We start from the raw sequence: 19680 nt of genomic DNA, 5'->3' as shown, positions 1-19680 counted from the left end.
TTTGGATGTTTCATGTGTTCCACACACATGTTGCAAGTGCATGTTCCAAGTGTTTGTGTTTTTAGATGTATGCTACATTCAAATTTTTTTCATGTTGCAAGTGTTTTATGTTGTTCATCCAGGGGCGAGCCGGAGGTAGGAGGACCATGCGCACGGCACACCCAGGGGGCTGCAGACGGGGACGCAGGGGGTGGGCGGACAGGTGCTCTGGTCGGGGGCACATCGGGTCTCAGCTCTCGAGTGCCGCCAGCACAGAAAGAGAGAGGAGCGGGTTAGGGGAATGACCGACGGGCACAAATATGGGGGTGGAGTGCGCGCGTGGTGCGGGACGAATCCAGACAGGGTTGGGGCGATGGCGAACTGGGGCGAGCTGCGCGTGCGTCTATCCGACGTCTAGGCGTTAGCCACGGCGCAAGTGAAAAGGTATGGCAAAAATTAGCTTGCAACCAAGCAGACTCAAAGTTTCACTATCACTTGTATGCCTTCTTGTGATAAACATGTTTGTTTTATGTTTGGTACGGCTTTAGCTTTGGCTTCTTGCCATTCGGTTGGAGCTTTTCCTAGCAGGAATAATTCCTGGTGAAGAGCTAGCTATACAAATTACACATCCATTCCTGGTAGGAATGGTTCTAGGGCTTGATTCCCTGGGAATCGAATGGAGCCTTACAAGGAGCCAAAACAGAGCCAATTTAGAAGGAGCTTAAATCGTGCCAAAAGTGACCTAAATATGAACCAGTAGATTTAATTCCATTCATATGTATGTGAAAGAATCAATTGTTAGTACTTGCACACAAATTGGTTAATTTAGTGGAGGTTCACGAGTTTGTTGAAAGCGCTGAGATCTAGGCTTCGGGGAAAAAGAGGACTCCCTTCTCCTTTCCCCGAGTGCCCCCCCTTCAGGTGACTCGAGGGCGACCGGCGCCGGCACCTAGGACCACCTCCCCCTGCCGGCCACCGTCGCCGCCCTTCGGTGTGCGACGGTGGCAGCCAGCGGTGGCCCCAAAAAAGGGGCATCGTCCGCTACGCATCCTCCCTCCCCCTCGCTCCTCCACCTCCCCCTTTTTACCATCTCCAACTCCGGCAACCTCGCGCGTCCGAATGGGTGAATCTGACCTCGTCGGGACTAAATCTAGCCTCTACACCTTACCCCGCCTAGTAGAGTTGTGGTCACGACGCGCTGCCTGGGTTCAATGGCTAGGCTGGGCCATGCGTCTGGCCACATGGGCCGATGTCCATGACCGGTCTGCTCCTTGCCGTAGGCGCCATGGCTAGCCTGCTCATGTGTGGATCTAGCAGGGACCGTGGTGGGGAGGGAGCCAATGGCCAGATCTGGCTGGCCGGTGGCTACTTGCGGTGGCTAAGTCTACGGCTATAGGGTCATGACTAGTGCACCAGCCTCTACCGCGCAATAATGCCCTTGCCTTCTCCGATGGCCAGGCAGGCCAGTGAGCCAGATTTGGCCACCCCTGGGCTGGATCTGCCTTCCCCTTCACTGGTTCTGGCAAGGTAGTAGCGGTAGATGGTGGCATACTCATAGGTCGTGGCGCCTTCAGGGCGGCTAGGGTCGGGCGGCGGAGGCCTACAGGTTGGTCGTCTCGGCAGCACCTGGCAGGGTACTAGGGTTCGGGCGTCCCCCCACTGCTACCTCCAACACAGAGGCCGACTTATGGGGCCAGATCTTGTCTCCCCAAGGGCAGATCTGGTTCCCCAGGGCTGTTGGCGGCCTCATCCTCAGATCTAGACTGTTGTTTTGGGGTGAAAACCTAGCCAGGCTTCCCTTGGGCCAACAACGGTGGTGCGCCAGTGTCATCACCTTCTTGGAGGCGTCATCAAATGCTCAGTGGGGTTGTTGGGACAAGTTTGCGGACAAAAGTCCCTTTTGGGTGCTCCTCCCAGTGAAGTTGGCATCTACGGATGTCATCCCCTTCTTGAAGGCTTCATTGATGCACTCTGGTTGTTCCCACTGCATCATTCGTCAGAGTCTACTGTATTGTGTCTGCATGTGCTTCATTCTATTCTTCGCATCGGTCTCCCCTGCATCAGTTAATGTTGCCGCTGTAGTAGCTCAGTCGATCACAGCGGCTACCTAGTCACTATTGATGTTGCCACCATAGTCACGTCATTCACAGTGGCTTCCTGGTCACTGTTGATGTTACCGCTACAGTCGCCAGTTCACAGTGGCTACCTAGTCGCTATTGATGTTGCCGCTATAGTCACTCAGTTCATAGCGGCTGTTAACAGTAGTTAATAAACATTATAAACCTCTAATATAACTTGTATAAGGGCATGTATATGATACCAATATAGGTTTAGGGGTTTAAACAAATAAATTTCACAAGTTTTGGTGAATCTATGTTTTCAGTAGGATTTATTCAGAAATCCATCAAGGTGGACCCAAACGTCAAAAGTAATCATGCTTATTCGCAGCGAAAACAACTACCGAAGGTTCTAGAGGACACCAGAACCCAAACCATCAAAGAAGACCATAGGGTGGAGCCAGCCGGCCCCACCTATAGGACGACCAGACTCTAGGGCCCACTATCAGCCTCCTTCTTCCAATGTCGGTTCTCCACTGCCTTAGGGTTTGCATCTACGCCATCCTTTCAAGTCAATTTGATTCAAGGGCTCAAAATGGATGTTACGGCCTATATATATCAGCCCCTGCCACCCCCTGGCATCAACTCTAGTCATTCAAGAGATCAAGAAACCCTAATCATCCTCAGAGCTCCACCATATTCTAGGGCATAGCTAGCTAGGCTAGATCTAGAGGGAGGGCAAGCTTCACTTGGATTCCTGATCATGTCAAGAAGCGTGGCTTGATATAGCCCCTTGTATCCTCTTTTGTATCTTTCATTATTCATATGTTTGCTACAATTGATTCGACATTGTTCTTAATATTATTCATGTTCCTAGTTATCATATTCATCATTTACGTTGATGATATGCTTAGTATAGCTAGATTATCATTATGTTTAAGCATAAGTTCGTATAGCGCTCGCTCTGGTGTACACGGGGTGAGTGGTCGATATTGTGTAAACGTGGTGCTTATACATTGTTTACCTACGGATGCACCCTATATTCTGGGCTATGTGGTAGATCGCAGATGTGACACTCCCGTTGAGTCCTTTATAGTCCACTCCCCGAATATAGGACAGGTAGGATCTAGTTACGAAGGAAGACAAGCTCTGTTCTTAATCTTCCTTAGTAATATCCTTTATGTGTAAATATGAAGTTGATCTTAGCCTTGACTACTAAGTGTAATTGTACTAATCAACATATACTTTGACTTGTAATTAAGAATGACTTAAGAATTATTCTTCTAATTTCTACTTAGCAATGCTAATGCAATAAAAAGGAGTACTCTGAGTGATCATTTATTATTTATCATTACTTATCATATTTATCTCTTGACTTACCCCTATTGTGAGTAGAAGTTTGGTTATGGTTTCCTTCTCCATCATACGTATAAGTTATCAATATATTCCAACTGCCCATCCTTCCCTATGGTAAAAATATAAATAACGATACCTAGAATACTCCTGGGTGAAATGCTACAATGGTAAATTATCTGTGCGCTTGCTGATCCCTTCATATGTATATTTATATATTCTCTCTAGTCACATAAAATACTAAGTTACTTCTTAGTATCATTCTAGTAGTGATGCTAGGTAGTACCAACAAGCATTTATGGCATCATAGCTAGGGATGACAACTTAACAAAAGTGATATTAAGAAATGTCAACAACATTAGGTGGCTACGTAAATAAGTGACAAGTTAATAAATACCAATAAGCATTTCTGGTGCCGATCCCCACTGCCGACATGCAAGCAAGCCAACAAAAACCACGTGGAGCAGATCCCGAGCTCTCCTCAGACTTAGGAGGACACCGGACCGGATGGTCGTGACCTAGGGCGTGCTAGTCAATTTGACCCTGCAATTGACAAGGAGACAAGATTGATCAATAATTTAATGTGGAACATACCAGTGTTTGTCCAGACAGTTCTAAATGTGCGGCTAAGTAGCCAAAGATACAAGGATATCGACTAGAGAGTCGATATCTAGCATGTTCATGATGCATGATCGACAAAATGAGCATATCGACAATTATTAGTTACTCAATTACATAGATCTAAACAGCTGATGATCATGAAAACATGAAAAAGGTGTAGGAAGATAGGAGTGAAAGCATTAAATGAGAAACATACTAACTTTTAACCAAGGCAAAACAAGAAAGAGCATGTAAATAGCCAATATATTCTCAATGTATGGGCTATCGGCTAAAACAGTCGATTCTAGTGAAAGTAAAGTCGTAGCATACAGACATCCATCCATTGAACGTGGATAAGTCCATACACTTATCAGATCCAATCTACCATCTCTAATAGTGGGGATACGAGTCGGACCGATGCAACCGTGATAGAGATAACAGGTTAAACCCTCAAAGCATATGAATCTATGCGTGCTTAATGGAATCGTGAAAGCATGCTACGATCGTGGAAGCATAGGTGATTGACTAAATTGTCGATGCAAACATAGCATGCAGCCAGAGGCTATGTTTGACCATAAGCAAGACTTGCTATTTAACGATCTCTGATCTATAGTGCTAATAGTGGGGGTCGATCGAATCGATGGCAGCCATAATAGCAGTTCTAGACCAGATTTCATTAACTAGCAAGCTTTACTTAGGGTTAAACACGTCCTGACCACATGCTATCTTCGATCAAGATTGGATCAAAATGGCTAAGTTAACTGAAACCATCATCAAAGTGAGATGTAAACAGGTAAAAGCAACAAGACGATGTGAAGAAATAGAAAGTCGATCCGTTTCAATCTTAATCAGGCAAGGGGTGATTTTGTTACAAATAGTAAGAAACTAAAACAAGATCGATAACTAACAAATCTATTAAAAACTAGCAAGGAAACCCTACCAATCTTAATAGATTTAGTCGATAACTAATCCGTATCAAAATTTGTATGAGATACGAACCGGACCGATGCAACCATACAAATTTTGACAAGAATCAAGGGTAACTTGTATCAGATAATTGTAAGAGATACAAGCCAGGCCGATGCAACCTTACAATTAACTGATGATAACTAACTTATTCCGTGCTAAAAGGTCCTAATATGGCTAGAGGGGGGTGAATAGCCTATTTAAAAATCTACAAGATCACTAGGGCAATTTGATTAGTATGATAAATAGCGAAACACAAACTTGTTCTATCACTACAAGGGTTGCAAGCCATCTATCCAACAATTCTAGTTGCTATGATTACTAGGCACACAAGAGGCTATGTTGCTACTCACTAAGAGCTCTCAAACTTTGCTACACTAAAGAGCTCCACTAGATGAACTTAAGCTACAAAGTAAGCTCTCAATTTTAGCTACACTAAAGAGCTTGTTACAACTAGTTTGTGGGAATGTAAATGAGTGAGTAGGGTGGTTATACTGCCATGTAGAGAAGTGAACCAATCACAAGATGAATACCAATTCAATCACCAGGAGAATACCAAAGGGCAAGAGACAACCGATTTTTCTCCTATGGTTCACATGCTTGCCGGCACGCTAGTCTCTGTTGTGTCAACCAACACTTGGTGGTTCGGCGGCTAAGAAGTATTGCACGAACCTTGTCCACACAATTGAATACCACAAGAACCTACCAATAAGTGAGGTAACTCAATGACACGAGCAATCCACTAGAGTTACCATTCGACTCTCTGCCGGGGAAAGCACAAGACCCCTCACAATCACCGGGAGATGGTTGTTGGTATTTATTAACTTGTCACTTGTTTTAATAACCACCTATTAATTACATATATCTCCTAACATTACTTTACTAGGTTGTCATCCCTAGTGATGATGTTAGAGATGCTTATTGGTGCTGCCTAGCATCACTACTAAAATGATACTAAGTAGTTCTTTATTATCTTATGTGACTAGAAAGAATATATAGATATGAATGAAAAAGGATATGCAAGTGCACAGATAATATATGATTGTAGCACTTCGCCTGAGAGTATTCTAAGCATCATTATTTATAATTTAACAGAGGGAAGGTATGGCATAGACAAGTATTGATAACTTATACAATTGACGGAGAAGTAAACCATAACCAATGTTCTACTCATAACAGGGTAAGTTATACGATAAGATATATATATATAATAAGTATTGATCAATGATAATGATAAATCACTCAGAGTACTCTTTTCTATGGCATTAGCATGGTTAGGTAGAATATTAGAGGAATAATTCCTAAGTCATCCTTAATTATAAGTCAAAGCATATATTGATTAGTGCAATTATATCTAATAGTCATTGCTGAGATCTTCTTCATATCTACACATAAGGGATATTACTAAGAGAGATTAAGAATAGAGCTTGTCCCCCTTCATAACCAGATCCTATGTGCTACCTACATCAGGGAGTGGACTACAACAGACTCAATGGGAGTATCACGTCCGCGATCTACCGCATAATCCAGAATATAGGGTGTATTCGCAGGTAAACAATGTATAAGCACCATGCTTACACAATGTCAACCACCCACCCATGGTACCTTAGAGTGAGCGCTATACGAACTTATGCATGAACATGATGATAATCCAACTATACTAAGCATATAATCAAAGTAGACGATGAACATTATAACGAAGAACATGAATAAGGTGAATACTAATGCTATCATAACAATTGTAGCAAGCATATAAAAATAATGGAGATACAAAAGAGAGAGGGGGTACAAAGATTATACCGAACCACGCTCTTGACACGATCGAGAATCCAAGCGAAGCCTGCTTGCCTCCCTCTAGACCTAGCCTAACTAGCTATGCCCTAGAATATGTTGGAGCTCTGAGGATGATTAGGGTTTCTATCTTCTCAAATGACTTGATGACTTGGGTTAATGGGTGGAGAGGTAGGGGTTGGATTATATAGCCTTGAGGGTCCAACGTGAGGCCTTGGATCAAACCGACTTAAGCAACGGCTTAGATGCATCCTCAAAGGCGGTGGGAAACTGACATAGCGACAAGGCTGATAGATGGGCCCATGGGGGGCTAGGGGCCTGACAGTGGGGCCGAGTGGCCCCACATGTCATCCCCTTGCTCTCTACTTTAGTGACATGGCTTCTAGAGTGTTCTAGAGTCTTCCCACATAGATACCACGGTGGAACTCCATATTTTCCTTTGATGATTAGGTCCTCCTTGATGGTTTTCTGATTAAACCCTACTAGAAACACAGATTCACCAAAACTCATGGAATTTATTAGTTTAAGCCCCTAGACCTTTGTTGGTGATCTCAATTATGCCCTTATACATATTTTATTGACGGTTTATAATGGTTGTTAACTACCGTCAACAAGATCCCCCAAGCTCAACCTTTGCTAGTCCCTTAGCAAAGCTAAACTCAGCAAAATGGATTAAGAGTTGCGTCAATGCTTTCACTCCTCAAAAGTACACATGCATTCAAATAAGAATTCTCCTCTGGATTAGAATAAACCGATCTGAATTTCAAACTCACCCATATTACCTGCAACTATGGGGCTCCTTAGCCTTCACTTGGGTCTTGAGTAATTGAAAGATAGAACAATCAAGTCAAGCACTATGTTTCAAGTTCTTTGCTCATCCATTATTCTGGAGTTTTTAAAGGTTTTCAAAATAAAACTCAGAGCTTCCATTGCATGACACTCTCAAGTCTCTCAATATATGTGATATTTATGGATCCTTACTAAGACAATAATAATGTTATGCCTTTCTCTTCCTACAACTAAGGCTTATGTAAAGCTCATAGGAGTGGAAAAGGCATGAAAGAGTATACTTACAATACATATATTGTAAAGTCAAACCTCAGATCCAAAGAGAGTTAAGTCATACAATCAAATCAAGATGTGCATGTGTGTGGATGTATATGGTGGCTATATATGGTGGCTAACCTAATTCTACTATACTCCTTGAAAACATATCTTTCTTTTGAAACTTGGAAACAACTTTGCAAGAAAACAAGGGCTATCTTATTCATCTCTTCTTTCTTCTTTTTTAGGCGGGCATCGGAGTACCCATTGTTTTAGATATCTTAGACACTTGTCCATTTTTTCAATACTCTTTCTTTTTTTGAATAACTTTTGCATAGCTACATGCTTCTTTTTCTAAAACAAAACTTTTGAGAGATAGCAACAAGAACTTCGGAGCATTTATTTGGTGGATATCCTATAGGATATATTTTTGATGTTCACTCTGAGTGTAAGAGTAAAATATTTTTGGGTGGATCTAGATGGAATGGCATGTTTTTGCATCTACCCCAGTGTAGTAGTGCATATGTGGGTGGTGTGTACGTGATCTTGATTTTAAGAGCATGACAAACCTCTCATAAGGGTCAACAAAGCTTGACTAAACTCAATGCAAAATAAACATCATATATGAGTGGAACTTTTTCTAATCTAAATATCATATATGGCTCTGGTAGGAATTCAAGCTTTGTCATACAAGGAACTCATCATGTAGAATTTTTATTTTTTTAAAAGATAAATCTTCAGAACTCTAGTATCACTAGGAACAAGATAAACAGCAGAGACCTTCTCATATCATATCTGTTAATAACCTAGACTTAGATCAAGCATATGCTACCCATGAGTTTCAAGTTCCGAGTAAATTTTTATATCAAAATAATCATATCCAAAACTCTGTTGAATTCAAGGCTGAAAACTAGGTACTTGAAAGAAATTACAATAGAGCAACTATTCATCATTTCCATTGCAAGAGATTATCCTCATAGCTCATTTATTCAACTCCTAAAAACTAGACACACTCTTTTATTTTGTTTTTTCATTTTTAAGATCACACCTTAATATATATATATATAGCTAACATAATTTTTTATTTTGTTTTTGTTTATTATGCATCTTTTTATGACTTTAGCAAATATATAGAAAATTTAAAGATAGTAAAACTGAAAAGGGAAAGAAATACTTAGCTAGATACATGGGGGATGCTCCTCCCCCAAGCTAGATGTTGCTGTGGTCTATTGTTGAATGTTGAGTGATCTTTCTCGGAGCGGGTTTGCTAGCTGATGTCCTTCTTATTCATCCAGAAGATGGGTTCCTCATGTGTAGCAAGTATAGCAGCGATTTAGAAAAATGTAGTTTGGGTGGATGAAGACAGCCGGGTAAACTTGCTCTTGATCTTATGTGTCATCCTGCAAAATACTTCAACAAGAACACCAAAACTCATGGCACAGATTAAGATAAGGGGTTAGCAGTAAGCCATTCAAAGATTTGTTGTCCTTGTGGGTTTAGATGGATTTTATTTTAGTAGAATTTTAGCAAGATGTCCATTTAATATTTTTTACAATGCAGAAGAAAAAATATGCATGCTCAGTATTTTTATTTTTATGCCACCACAGTGAATACTTCCGTAGGTGCTTACACACCGTAGATTTATTCACATGCAACTTAGGATTTTTTTAATGCAATAATGAAATTTTTATTCTCTTTTACTAATGCAATGCTAATGCAGAAAAGTAAATATGCTAAAGAGACAAATAGTTTATGCAATGCTAGAAGGTAAATATGGATAACTACCATTGTTACCTCACGGTGAGGGTTTGGATTTTTAAGTCCTCCACACAGGACTTAACTGGAGAGAAGTCCTTTATTCCTTGGGTGCATCATCCGGTTTTAGCGGTGGAGACTCAGATGAGTGCACTTCTTGGGATGGTGATTCTGATGATGATGTCACCTTTTCTTTGCACACCTGCCTGGACTGTGGACTTGTCTTAGGCGGAGTAGGTTCATCTTTCATAGGTGCTTTAGGTTGTTCATCTTCCCATTCATTCCATCGTGGTTGGTTCATTTGACGTTGGGATGATCGACATCTTCTCCTAGAGCGGCTATTCTTCGGCTGTTCATAAGTAGTATAACTATTAAAATAACAGTATACCTTTTCTCCAGGGAATTGGAAGTGGACTTGTCTAGATCCAATATAGATGATCGTGTTGGTGGTGTTGAGGAACGGTCTTCCAAGGATGATGGGTGTATCATCTTCTTCTTCTCCCATGTCTAGGACCATGAAATCGATAGGGGCATAGTGATCTTGTATTCTTACCATAACATCCCTCGCTATTCCCTCAGGGAATCGAATTGATTGGTCCACCATATGCAACTGCATATACGTAGGGAACAAAGGTTCATCACCAAATAAATATTCATACGTTACCTTAGACATTATATTGATGCCCAATCCAATGTCGCAGAAGGTCTTGTGGAAGATTCTTTTTACAATGGTACACTCGATCATCGGTACGCTAGGATCATCCTTCTTAGCAAGGAATGGTGAAAAGAGGAGGTGGTCGTACTCAGATCGGAGTGTGTTGATCATGTTGACCATTTCTTCTTGTGGCTGACTGGTCTTGTTCTTCCTCCTTTGGTTCTTCTTTATCTTGGTCAATGTTGTCTCTTTGGGTAGGTATGTCTTTTATGGATGACTAGGAGATTGCAAGATGCGGTTCTTGAAAGAGAACTTCTCCTTTTTATCCTTGATCATGAAATAGATCTTAGCATTGTCCACAAAGATTATGGCTTTTGTGGTACTTAGGAAAGGTCAGCCCAAGATGATGGGTGCCCTTTCATCTCCACCTGTTTCTAAAACCACAAAGTCTATGAGAACATATGATTGTCCCACTCGAACAATGGCATCTTCAAGAACTCCCTTGGGGTAGCAGAGTGATTGATCTACAAGCTGCAAATACATATTTGTGTACAACAAAGTATCTCCATTAATTTTATCATTGATCACCTTAGGCATGATGTTGACACTTGCTCCAAAGTCATAGATAGCTTCCTAGAAGATGTGAGGTCCAATGGCAATAGGCATGACAGGTCTCCCTAGATCACCTTTCTTGTCAGGCAAGGTGTAATCTATCCACCTCCCCATCACTGGCTCCGTATAGTAGTAAGCTGCAGTATGAATATCAACAAGATTTGCAGTTTCTAGATCTTCTGGCTGCTCTACAATCTTACCTTTATTGGATGGAGGAACAACAGCCACCAATTAAGCTATTTATGATTCTATCATTTTATTAAAGCTATGCTGGTTCTTAATGGCAGAAGCAAAGCTATTTATTCTATTATTTATGTTTTCTAATATTTTGTCATTGGTAGCTACCCTCTTAGATAATCCTTTTATAAGTCTAGATTGGCCAGTAATTAATTCTCTCAAGGGTGATTGATTGAAGTTACTATAATTATTACCTTGAGGGTTACCTTGGTAGTTCAGCCTCTGTTGTTGGTTCCATCCTTGATTCTATTGAGGATGATAGTAGTTGTTATTAATAAAGTTCACATCCTCTTGGGTTTTAGGACAGCTATTCCCTAAATGCCCAGTGTTGCCACATACTTCACACGTCATGCGTGAATCATGAATGTGCATGACTTCTTGCTTTTCATTAGCTCGATCTTTGAGCTTTTTCATCAGTAGGTCCATCTTGGTAGATAGCACGTCTATCTCCTTGAGTTGATGCATACCTTCACCTCTCTTGTGGGTCTGAACACGTTCTTCATTCTAGCCTTGGTTGGAGGCCATTTTCTCCACAAGAGTGGTCGTAGCTGGAAGTGTAAGTGATAAGAATGCATCTCTAGTAGCAGCATCTATGGTCTCACGGGTACTATTGGTCAACTCGTTGTAGAACATCTATATGAGTAGCCAATTCTCTATCCCATGATGAGGACATTCTAATATATAATCTTGAAAGCGTACCCATGCCTCAGGGACAGATTCATCATGTTGCTGCTGAAAACTTGAAATTCTCGCACGCAGAGCATTGGTCTTGCCCATGGGAAAGAACTTTGCTAGAAAGGTAGTGGAGCAGTTATCTCATATAGTATTTCTATCTTTGTTGGTATATAACCACTGCTTTGCCTTCTCCAAAAGTGAAAATGGGAAGAGGTGAAGTAGTATGGCATCCTTGGTTACTCCCTTGATGGTAAAAGTGTTGTAGATCTCTAGAAAGTGTTGGAGATGTGCACTCGCATCTTCATGTTCCTTTCCACAAAATTGGCTCACGTGCACCATGTTGATGAGAGCTGGCTTGAGCTCGAATCCATTGTCTCCCACATTGACTGTGGGTCCAGTCTGGATGTTGGCAGTGGTTGGAGCAGAGAATTCGTGGAGAGTTCTATCAGCCATGGCTTCAAATTCTAGTGTTAAGTTTCGCCTTCTATGGATGTCTTTCGACTCTAAAGCTGAAACCTTTTTGAGTTTAGCCTTAGTCCTCTTAAGTAAAGCTTCTGGATTGTCAACATAGTTTGTCAAAAGGTCAAAACCGGTCATACATTACTATGGATGAAAACAGGACAAGAAATTCCTGTACCGACCGACATTGTATACCGCATTAACCGATCGCATACCATTTTTGCAGGAAAAATGTGAAACAGGAAACCAACACTATATTTTAGGTAGGAATAGGAATAGAATTAGTTAAGGAATTTTCTTGACCATATTCACAGTTCTTGTATTCGGGCATGAAAATTCCTGGCGGTATTTTCGTATTTTGTACACCTAAACCTCACATTCAGCCCACTGATTGATGCAGCCCACAAAACCTCCCACTCCCCCACGCCACAGGACTAGCCCACTCCCATCCACTACTCCCTCCTGTCCATCCCAAAAACAGTGGCCAAACCCTATCTGCTATCCCCGAGTCCCTAACTCGGCGACTCTTGTCTTGTGCGGCATCGCCTCTGCCTCTCTACGAGAGCAAGATTGCCTGGCTGCCCCTGGCGACTATGAGCGGCTAAGCACTATGTGCCTATGCCGCTGCCCCTGGTCGGCCCCAGCTACCATCACCCATAGCCGGCTAGACTCCTGCAGCCCTGCTTTCGCCTCGGCCCGGCGCGCGCTAGCCAGCCTCCTCCCATCCTCCAACCCCTATCGGCCTCCTCCCGTCCTTCGACCCATAGCCGCATTAGCTATTAGCGGTCTGCATCAATGAGTAAAGGTCAGGTGTTGTTCTGGCTAGAAAGTGGTTCACCCATGATGAGACACTGGGGGGGCTTCAATAGTTGGATTGACCTGCCGCCGGTTGCTGATCAGCGTGTGCCGATGTAGCACTACCTACCTATTACCATCTCCTGCATGTGAGGCTGCACTGATTTTTTGTCATGATGCAAGTCACAGCCGACGATAGATTCAGAATTGAAATCTAATTGGTGGCGTCTCCCTCCACATAGCTATATTGCTGCATTAGCCGCATCTGGACTAGAACAAGGATGTTAGAAATGGTGAGCTGTGAGACTGACCGGGTGTGTGCAACAAACTGGTAGATTCTGAAGAAGTAGATGTCAATGATTTTTGTTTCTAAACATGGAGGGGAAGTCAATGTCAGTGTGGGTTCACTAGATGAGGCAAGGTGATATCGATATATAGTAGTTGCTAAGTTTTGGTTTTAGTCATCAATTCTGTATCCTTCATGGTTCAATAATATAACAACGCTCTAGGACGTTATGAACTTGTCCACTTGTTTGCATATGGTTGCTATTGTTGCATCGAGCTCATTGTTTTAAGTGGTTACATATATTGATGTTCCCATTTTGTGTTATCGCTTCCCGATCGTAATCGACACGTTCCCGTTCGAAATATTCCGTTCCCGATATCCCATAATACCAGTTTCATTTTCCCATCTGGCCTTCCCATTCCTATTTCCGTTCCCGGTAAAAAAATACAGGAGCAGGAATGGTTAAGACATTTTCCCGACCGTTCCTTACCGTTTTCATCCCTATACATTACCCTGCATAAGATACACAAGTAGACAAAACAAGGGTAAGCCTATTTGAGCAGAGGTTAATGGTTATTTTGATCACATCAATAAGTATAAGTTTATCGATATTTTCTTTGTCTAGCTACCTTCCCTGGCAACGGCGCCAGAAATGCTTGTTGGTATTTATTAACTTGTCACTTGTTTTAATAGCCACCTATTAATTACTTATATCTCCTAACATTACTTTACTAGGTTGTCATCCCTAGTGATGGTGCCAGAGATGCTTGTTGGTGCTGCCTAGCATCACTACTAGAATGATACTAAGTAGTTCTTTATTATCTTATGTGACTAGAAAGAATATATAGATATGAATGAAAAAGAATCTACAAGCACACAGATAATATGCCATTGTAGCACTTCACCTGAGAGTATTCTAGGTATCGTTATTTATAATTTTACCACAGGGAAGGTCTAGCATAGACAAGTATTGATAACTTATACTATTGATGGAAAAGTAAACCATAACCAATGTTCTACTCATAATAGGGGTAAGTCATATAATAAGATATATATAATAAGTATTGATCAATGATAATGATAAATCACTCAGAGTACTTCTTTCTATGGCATTAGCATGGTCAGGTAGAATATTATAGGAATAATTCCTAAGTCATCCTTAATTATAAGTCAAAGCATAACTTGATTAGTGCAATTATACTTAATAGTCATTGCTGAGATCATCTTCATATCTACACATAAGGGATATTACTAAGAAAGTTTAAGAACAGAGCTTGTCCCCCTTCATAACCAGATCCTATGTGCTACCTACATTGGGGAGTGGACTACAAAGGACTCAATGGGAGTGTCACGTCTGCGATCTATCACATGACCTAAAATATAGGGTGTATTCATAGGTAAACAATGTATAAGCACCACACTTACACAATGTTGACCACCCACCCATGGTACCTTAGAGTGAGCGCTATACAAACTTATACATGAACATGATGATAATCCAACTATACTAAGCATATAATCAAAGTAGATGATGAACATTATCATGAAGAACATGAATAAGGTGAATACTAATGCTATCATAACAATTGTAGCAAGCATATAAAAATAATAGAGATACAAAAGAGAGAGGGGGTACAAAGATTATACCGAACCATGCTCTTGACACGATCGGGAATCCAAGCGAAGCCTGCTTGCCTCCCTCTAGACCTAGCCTAACTAGATATGCCCTAGAATATGCTGGAGCTCTAAGGATGATTAGGGTTTCTATCTTCACAAATGACTTGATGACTTGGGTTATACCTAGGGGAGAGGCAGGGGCTAGATTATATATCCCTAAGGGTCCAACATGAGCCCTTAGATCAAACCAACTTAAGCAACAACTTAGATGCATCCCCAAAGGCGGTGGGAAACCGACAAGGCTAACAGGTGGGCCCATGGGGGATGGGGGGCCTGATAGTGGGGCTAGGTAGCCCCACATGTGATCCCCTTGCTCTCTGCTTCGGTGACGTAGCTTCTAGAGTGTTCTAGAGTCTTCCCACGAAGGTACCGCGATGTCACTCTATATTTTCCTTTGATGATTAGGTCCTCCTTTGCGGTTTTCTGATTAAACCCTGCTAGAAACACAAATTCACCAAAACTCATAGATTTTATTAGTTTAAACCCCTAGACCTTTGTTGGTGATCTCAATTGTGCCCTTATACATGTTTTATTGACGGTTTATAATGGTTGTTAACTATCGTCAATAATAGCCATGAACAATCACCAGCTCATGCCAATCCTCCTCAGCTGCTCTAAGCCATCTAGGTGGCAGCAACCACCAAGAGTAACAAGAAACCACAGCCATAATGATCCCCAAATATCACTAGATGCAATCACTCAAGCAAATGCACTTGGAATCACTTCCAATCTCACTATGATGATGAATCAATGATGAAGATGAGTGGGAGGTGTTTGCTTAGGCTGACAAGGATGTTAGAAATGTCAAAGTGCCAAGAGAGATGCCTTGAAGCCAGCCAAACACTATTTATAGATATCCCCAAATTAATAGAGCCATTAGAATCAAAGAAGGGTGCCCTGCATACTGACCGGACACACCGGTTGGGTTGACTGGACACACCTGAGCCATCGTCTGATCATGTATCTTGTGCCACATGTCAATGCTTTGAATGTCGTTTATTGATTGTCAATGGTCACAAAACGGTTAGTGCCCAGTCAAACCGATGATCGAATGCATAGCAAGTTGCACCTGACGCTCAACCCTTCAGCGTCCAAACGTTTCTAGTAAGCTTCCCAAGGCAATTTTTATTGATTGGACGCATCAGGTCAATGTCGACCTAACGTGCCCTAACATCCAGTCCTTACTTCTCTTCCCTGTGCTCGCCCGCGAAGCCAATGTCGGCATACGTCATCGTGACCTGACTCAGACCCTGTGCGTCTGATCAGGTGAACTCATCACCGCTTTTCAACAAGTCATCGGACGCACCGGTCAAGCCAGCCCTAGTGTCCGTTCCCAACTTCTCACGTTCGGTCAGCCACCGCGCCTTGGCTAAAAATGACCAGACTCGCCTGGTCAGTGTCTAGTCAGGATGTGTCCAACGTCTGGTCAACATGCAGCTCCTCCTTTTCTTTTCCTAAGTCTGCAACCGCTTCACCCTTGCTTCCAACTCACTAACCACAAAGTGTAGAACTTGTGTGCACGTGGGTTAGCATTTTTCAAAGCATTTTACAAGGGTCAAAGTTAGCACACTAGGTTCCTAAATGCAATGCATGAATCATGTCACCTAGTGGCACTCGATAAACCATTTAGCCAAAGATTTCCCCTCTTTATAGTACGGCTATCGATCCTAAGTCACTCACACCCTCTATGGTGTCTTGAGTGTAAAACAAAAACATATCTTATACCTTTACCTTGATCTTCTAGGTTTTTGTTTTTCTCTTTCTTCTTTTCCAAGTTGAGCTTGATCATCATCAACACATGTCCATCTTCAACTCCATGGACCTCATCTTGCTCAATCACTTGGATTGCACCAACCTAGCTCATATCATCGCTCATGACAAAGGTTAGTGCTAGATTTCATCAATTATCCAAAACCAAACTAGGGCTTTCATGTGCTTGTAAGAGGTTAGACTTAACCGATGGTAGCCTTACAAACAAAATATAAGTCATGACAGATACTCATAGACAAACCAAAGCTTAGATTTAATCGATGAAAGCCCTGCTTGCCGAAGAACTCGCTGAGATCTACTCTACTCCTACTCCTAGGGGGTGGCGTAAGCCAAAAAGTAAAGGTACTGGTTTTTGATTGATCGCTAAGATGTTTGTTACAATAGCTAGGTTTTAATATTTATACCTGAGGCTTGCCTATGAGTCCTGGTCGAATCAGACTGATCACAAAACTTGGAAAACAAAGCTTCCTAAATTACGATAACTTGGACCTCAATCTTTCCTGTCTATGAAGTCCAATGTGTCTTCTTGCTCCATGTCTCATCATCCCTGCTAATGGGCCCATTCCCTTGAAATAATGGTGTTATCTTACCCAGTAGATGGCAATTTAGTTAGCCAATCTTGCTGAATATTTCAGCTTTCCCTTGATAAGTTTCCATCCTTATGGCCTCCTCATCTCGAACCAAATTTCGGTGTCAACACGATGCAAGTAGACTTCTTCCAATTGGACGTGTCATCCTCTATCTTTATTCTGATTAGTCCAAAAGTCCTTTCTAGCTACACACACACACATATATATATATATATATATATATATATATGTAAGTATTTAATTAATGTATGGCAAAAAGATCCTCATGATGCAACTTGCTTGCTTGTTCCATCATAATGCCACCAAATCCAATCTCCGGACCAATGATCAGCTTCCTTTTCTAGCACAAGAGCAAAACGTATCACAACTAGACATGCATGTGATCCTCAGTTCCTAGTTTCAAATCCTCTTGAGACAATTATATCTCTCCTAATTTTGGTAAGCGAACTAGATGCCAAATTTTGGTGTCAACAGTCGCTAGGCAAAAAGGAATATTGATAAACTTGTACTTATTGATGTGATCACGGAAAACCATATACCTCTGGTCAAAAAGGCTTACCCTTGTTCTGTCTACTTTTGTATCTTATGCAAGGTAATGTATGACTAGTTTTGACCTTCCAACAAACTACGTTGAAGATCTAGAAGCATTAATCAGGAGGACTAAGGCTAAACTAAAGAAAGTTTTAGCTTTAGAATCAGAAGACAACCAGACAAGGCAAAGCTTAACACCATTTTTTGAAGCAATAGCTGATAAGACTCTCTATGAATTCTCTGCTCCAACTATGGCTAACATCCGTACTAGACCGGCAATCAACATTGGAGACAATGCTTTTGAGCTTAAGCCAACTCTCATCAACATGGTACAAGCTAGCCAGTTTTGTGGGAAGGCACATGAAGATGCGAGTGCTCATCTCCAACACTTCCTAGAGATTTGTAGCACTTTCACCATCAAAGGAGTTACCAGAGATGCCATATTACTTTGCCTCTTCCCATTCTTACTTTTAGGGAAGGCGAAGCAATGGTTCTACGCCAACAAAGATAGAAATACTACATGGGAGAACTGCTCCACCTCCTTCCTAACAAAGTTCTTTCCTACAAGCAAGACCAATGCTCTGTGTGGGAGAATCTCAAGCTTCCAACAGCAACATGACGAATCTATCCCTGAGGCATGGGAATGCTTCTAAGACTACATTTTAGAATATCCTCATTATGGGATGGAGGATTGGCTACTCATGCAGACTTTCTACCACAGGTTGACAAACAACACCCGTGAAAACATGGATGCCACTGTTGGAGGTGCATTCTTGTCACTTATAATCACACAAGCAACAACTCTCATGGAGAAGATGGTCTCCAACCAAGGTTGGAATGAAGAACATCTTCAGACCCACAAGAGAAGTGGAGGTAAAAGCATCTATGCCCCTAGTTGGGTTTTGGTGATTAATGATGACACGAGATTACTATGACTAACATGTGTTTTGTAGAGGCAATTTGAGTTAGGTCATGGTAATGGCAATTGATTGGACAATCATGGTTGTCATGCCCCTATCGATGGAAATCATTTCGGTTTTCAAAGGATAGACGACAAGGTTAAGGACGGACTAGTTCTAAGTGTCGTTTGGTGATGAAGAGACACTTAGAGTACTTTAGGACTTTGTTTTTCCTTTGGTCATACTATTAAGGGGGGTATGGACTAGTAGCTTGAATTAGGTAAGTCTAGTGGGTTAGGTGTGGTGCACACTTGTCAAACCTAGCACTAGGTAGCTCAGGAATAGCCCTAAGATCAATTGGAGTAAACTTCATTCAAATAGGATTTCGAGTTGGAAGTGAATGAAGGGTCAAATGATTGATCAGACGCTGATCTAGTTGTGACCGAACGTTAGAGAGTGAGTCCCGTCAGTTCATTTGATCAACTGTAGTCATCTGGTACTGATCAGACACTGAGTGGAAGTGCACCGGACGCTAGGTACCTATGTCTGGTCAACTCCAGAGAGGTTCTAGAGAGACTTTTTTCTAACCAGACATGTCTAGTGTGTGCTGATCGGATGCTGGTTAGGATCCGGTACCTGACCGGACGCTAAACAGTGAAGTAACTGGACTCTAGGTACCAGCGTCCGGTCAACATCAGTAAGGTTCTAGAGAGCATTTTTCTTGATCGGACACGTCTGTTTAGTGCTAACCGGACATAGGTCAGAGTCCGATTAGAGCCTAACGGCTCTCTTTGACACAGTGGCGGGTATAACTAATCGGAGCATCTGGTCACCCTAACCGGAGCATCCGATCACCCTGCAGAGTGATGACTCAGCCTCCAAATGTTATGTTTTGAATCAAGGGGTATAAATACTTACTCCACTCGTCTAAAGGAGGTCTCTTGCCCAT

General features: G+C 41.9%; 2 non-coding genes across 2 annotated transcripts; one reads left to right on the top strand and one right to left on the bottom strand.

The window, feature by feature from the left end:
• The first annotated feature begins 11704 nt into the window (after positions 1-11704).
• Positions 11705-11813, top strand: LOC136478639 (small nucleolar RNA R71). The gene has a single exon (XR_010764359.1). It is a non-coding gene; the product is annotated as a small nucleolar RNA R71 (small nucleolar RNA).
• Positions 11814-18408: 6595 nt separating this feature from the next.
• On the bottom strand, positions 18409-18517 carry LOC136478706 (small nucleolar RNA R71). Its single transcript, XR_010764422.1, has one exon. It is a non-coding gene; the product is annotated as a small nucleolar RNA R71 (small nucleolar RNA).
• Between the last annotated feature and the right edge of the window lie 1163 nt (positions 18518-19680).

The sequence above is a fragment of the Miscanthus floridulus genome, chromosome 8, assembly GCF_019320115.1.
Source record: "Miscanthus floridulus cultivar M001 chromosome 8, ASM1932011v1, whole genome shotgun sequence".
In the NCBI taxonomy this organism is placed as follows: Eukaryota; Viridiplantae; Streptophyta; class Magnoliopsida; order Poales; family Poaceae; genus Miscanthus; species Miscanthus floridulus.
This window is presented reverse-complemented; position numbering and strand designations above follow the sequence as displayed.